A 5,173-nucleotide genomic window follows, 5' to 3' on the forward strand; every position below is an offset into this window, starting at 1 on the left:
AGATAGTGGGTGATATTTGAAGACTGGGATGTTTAAATTGAGACAAAGAAGGGATCACTATCATTGGTACTGCCCAGGCTAGCAAATGACCATAACAAAGAATGATTCATGTATGGTGTAAAGGAAGATTATCGAGAAGAGGAAGTGTATGAACTAAGAAGTGAGGATCAAGAAATGTTGCTGTTTTGGGCATGAAAAGGATAAGAACATGATTGTGGGAGTTGGTGGGATATCATGAAAGATAAGCTCAATGGCGAAGAGAAGATGCAGAAACAGAGACTAGCTACACAGACATTAAAATGGCCAAGATCATAACAGGCATATGGAGGACAGAGAGTTAAGAATTTCAAAGATGGAGTGGAAGTGACTCAAAAATCAGTTTGAGACTTTAAAGTTGGGTATTTTTAGAGAGAGGAGAGTTGTGGAAGCAGTAATAAGAAATATGAAAAACACTTATTCCATCTCCAAGTTTGGGAGCATGAGGATGAAGGAGGAGAAAAGCATTAGCGAGTGCTTCAGGAAAACATTGTTCTGAGAAAGACAGATGATGTTTGAGTAAAGAGGTAAGGGAAACACTCATAAGCCACAGTAAGATTAAACAGACAGATCAACATCACAGAATATGTGATCCCAAATGGACCCTGGAACTTAAGGGAATTGAGTGGGGTATGTGTGGGAGAAAGGTGGATATGTCAAAATATGAGAGGGCTAGTTATTTGAAAAAATAAAATTCTGGGGGTCCGACTCAGAAACGGTGGCCTCCATGTTCTACGGTCGGCTCGTGTCCGTCGCCATCCTTGAGAACCACCGGCCTCGGGCGGCCCTGCGGGCCGCTGCTCAGCTGTCCTGGGTGGGAATGTCGGAGGACCGGCGGCGCTTGCTGACTTGCCTTTTCTGGGGCACGGTTCTGGGAAGTTCTGGATTAATAACCATGGACTCCAAGCACAGCAGCAACAGCAAAAGAATCTCTCACTACATGAATACATGAGTATGGAATTATTGCAAGAAGATGGTGTCTCCGTTCCCAAAGGATATGTGGCAAAATCACCAGATGAAGCTTATGCAGTTGCCAAAAAATTAGGTTCAAAAGATGTTGTGATAAAGGCCCAAGTTTTATCTGGTGGTAGAGGAAAAGGAACATTCGAATGTGGCCTCAAAGGAAGAGTGAAGGTAGTTTTCTCTCCAGAAGAAGCAAAAGCTATTTCTTCACAAATGATTGGGGAAAAATCGTTTACCAAGCAAACGGGAGAGAAGGGCAGAATATGCAACTAAGTATTGGTCTGTGAGCGAAAATATCCCAGGAGAGACTACTACTTTGCAATAACAATGGAAAGGTCATTTCAAGGTCCTGTATTAACAGGAAGTTCACATAGTAGTGTCAACATTGAAGATGTTGCTGCCGAGACTCCTGGAGCAATAATTAAAGAACTATTGATATTGAAGAAGGCATCAAAAAGGAACAAGCTCTTCAGCTTGCACAGAAGATAGGATTTCCACCTAATACTGTGGAATCACAGCATAAAACATGGTCTAGCTTTACAGCCTTTTTCTGAAATATGATGCAACCATGACAGAAATAAATCCAGTGGTGGAAGATTCAGATGGAGCTGTATTGTGTATGGATGCAAAGATCAATTTTGACTCTAATTCAGCCTATCACCAAAAGAAAATCTTTGATCTACAGGACTGGACCCAGGAAGATGAAAGGGACCAAGATGCTGCTAAGACAAATCTCAACTGCATTGGCCTCGATGGAAATATAGTTTGCCTAGTAAATGGTGCTGATTTGGCTGTGGCCATAATGGATATAATAAAACTTCATGGAGGGACTCCAGCCAACTTCCTTGATGTTAGTGGTGATGCTACAGTCTATCGAGTAACAGAAGCATTTAAGCTTATCACCTCAGATAAAAAGGTACTGGCTATTCTGGTCAACAATTTTGGAGGAATCATGCACTGTGATGTTATTGCACAGGGTATAGTCATGGCAGTAAAAGATTTGGAAATTATCTGTTGTGGTACAGTTACAAGGTACACAAGTCGATGATGCTAAGGCACAGATAGCCGACAGTGGACTTAAAATACTTGCTTGAGATGACTTGGATGAAGCTGCTAGAATGGCTGTAAAGCTCTCTGAAATGGTGACCTTAGCGAAGCAAGCACATGTGAATGTGAAATTTCAGTTGCCAATATGATCTGAAAACCCAGTGGATGGCTGAAGGTGTTAAATGTGCTATAATCACTAAGAATACTGTGTTCTGTGTTATTGTTCTTTTTCTTTTTAGTGTGTGGAGATTGTAATTGCCATCTCGGCACACAAACATTTAAAAGGATTTGGTCTACATTTAATTGTACCATTCAGAATGGACTGTTTGCACGAAGCATGTATAACACAGGTATCTTCTCTCTTCTGTTGCAGACAGTATTTTTTGCTTTCCCTACAAAACATAACTTGCAATTTGCCAGTTTATTATTGTTGGATACAAAGTTCTTCATTGATAAGAGTCTTATAAATAAGATAAATATGAAGATAAAGCTTTATTCTTTAGTGTTAAAATACAGTATATCTAATAACTAGCCTCATTAGTAGACCAGATTAAAACAATGTTTTATGTAAAAAGTGTTTATCTTCAGCACCAAATACATAATAAATGTATCAATCAATAGAGCTTTCAAACACTCCTCAGAATATTCTTCTAAGTATTTTGATGAAGTAACTTTGTAATTATTTGAACATTGTTTTAATCATTAAGAAACACTGATAACTGCAAGTCTTCGGATTCCGTCACATTAAGAAACACCTGTAGATTTGTTTCAAATAAAGGCATATTTACCAAGGACTTGTAGACAAAATTAAGAATGTCAATTTAAGTTAATAAAAATCTCCCAATATGATTTGGAAAAAATAAAATAAAAAAATAAAATTCTGTGTCTTAATTTTTTCTGACTCCCTCACGAATCAGTCATTTAAATGTAAAATAATTTTAAAGTCCTAGAAGATATTTTAAAGTAATGTAAAATGTTCAAGAATGAAGTATTTATGATTTATTTGGCTGGGTGTGGTGGCTCACACCTATAATCTCAACACTTTGGGAGACCAAGGTGAAAGGAGGATAGCTTGAGCCCTAGAGTTTGAGACCAGACTTGGCAACACAGGGAGACCTTGACTTTACACACACACACACACACACACACACACACACACACACAATTAAATAAAGTCTTTTTAAGCATGGAAGGAAATACTCAAACATTAAAGAGAAAACTGACTTTTTATGCTATAAAAGTAGAAAATTCATCCAGGCACAGTGGCTCATGCCTGTAATCTCAGCACTTTGGGAGGCCAAGGCAGGTGTATTACATGAGGTCAGGAGTTCAAGACCAGCCTGACCAAAATGGTGAAACTCTGTCTCTACTAAAAATATAAAAAATTAGCTTGGCATGGTGGCAGGTGCCTATAAGTCCAACTATTTGAGAGGCTGAGGCAGGAGAATCCCTTAAACCAGAGAGTTGGACATTGCAGTGAGCTGAAATGCCATTGCACTCTAGCAGCCTGGCCAACAAGAGCAAAACCCCGTCTCAAAAAAAATAAATAAATAACAAAAAATAAAAAACAAAAAGAATCCAGAAAATTATTGAATAAACACAAAAACAGCTTGAAAGATAAATTTAAAATATTTGAAATACCTACTTCAGACAAAAGACTAATTTTGTTACCATATGAAAATCACAAACTAATCAATAAAAAGATGAGTAAATTGATAAAAAATTAATGCATATTAAAACAGGTCACAGAAAAGAAATATTTTAAAAGGTGAAAGATTTGTTCATTCTTAACACCGGGGTATAAAAAAAGAAGTACAAAAACTCAAAAAAATCTTAAAACACTCAAAATTGAAATTAAAAAAATGCAAAATAGACCGGCGGGGCAGTGGCTCAGGCCTGTAATCCCAGTTCTTTGAGAGGCTGAGATTGGTGGATCACGAGGTCAGGAGATCGAGACCATCCTGGCTAACACGGTGAAACGCCGTCTCTACTAAAATTACAAAAAATTAGCCAGGCATGGTGGCAGGCACCTGTTGTCCCAGCTACTTGGAAGGCTGAGGCAGGAGAATGGCATGAACCCAGGAGGCGGAGCTTGTAGTGAGCAGAGATCACACCACTGCACTCCAGCCTGGGTGACAAAACGAGACTCTGTCTCAGAAAAAAAAAAAAAAAAAAAAAAAAAAAAAAAAAAAAGGCGAAATAAGTGAAATACTACTTTATCGATCAGAATGACAAAAATGAAAATATTGACCATACTGATAGTTATATGTGATGACTATTTTAAATTATCCATGTGTGCCCATTTTAATCACAAGAGTCTGTATAAAAGGCAGGCAGGAGATCAGAGAGGTGAGAACATGCTAAGATGCTGGCTTTGAAATTGGAGAAAGGGGCTGTGAGCCTAAGAATGTAGGTGGCATCCAGGAGATGAAGAAGGTGAGGACATAGATTCTCTCCCAAAGCTTTCGTATCACAGCCCTGTCAACACCTTGATATTAAAATTCTGATCTCCATAAATGTAAAGTAATAAATTTGTGTTACTTAAGCCATTAAGTGTGTGGTACTGTGTTACAGTAGCAACAGCAAACTAATACAGTGTGGCTGGAGATTTGGGGTAAAAGATAGGTGGAACTGTTTTAAATAGGAGATAACAGAAAAGGTGATTGGCAGGCTAGAGCATATTCAGCCATTCATGATAAGGACTTTTCACTTAACGCTCATAATCTGGGAGCCATTGAAGAGTTTTAAGAAAAGATGTGTCTTTGTTAACTGAGAGATTGTAAATCACTCTGACTGCTTGTGGAAAATATGTAATAGGTTGAAGAGGAAATAAATTAGAGGAGTAAGGAGGGTATTGCAATAGCTTAGGAAAAATATGAGGACTGTTTGTTCCAAGGTGATTACGATGAAGGTGCTGAATAGTAATCAGATTTAGATATTGTGCCTGATATATTCCATTGACTCTCCAGATGCATCTCTACCATCCATCTCCCTTTAAAGGCTGACTTGTGTGGACTGTGTCTACTCATTCCACCCTGGTATCAGGTTGACAGAAGAGAGCTATTCATTCCCCTGATTCCCTCCAGAGGACTTGCTACGGATTTGCCTCATCCATCCCACAGGCTCC

At 38.5% G+C, this 5,173-nt stretch overlaps 1 pseudogene; it reads left to right on the forward strand.

Annotated features, from left to right (window-relative positions):
* Positions 1–742: 742 nt before the first annotated feature.
* Positions 743–2,208, forward strand: LOC108515737 (succinyl-CoA ligase [ADP-forming] subunit beta, mitochondrial-like; annotated as a pseudogene).
* Positions 2,209–5,173: the final 2,965 nt, after the last annotated feature.

This window comes from Rhinopithecus bieti, unplaced genomic scaffold (genome assembly GCF_001698545.2).
Source record: "Rhinopithecus bieti isolate Rb0 unplaced genomic scaffold, ASM169854v2 scaffold_35291, whole genome shotgun sequence".
Lineage (NCBI taxonomy): Eukaryota > Metazoa > Chordata > Mammalia > Primates > Cercopithecidae > Rhinopithecus > Rhinopithecus bieti.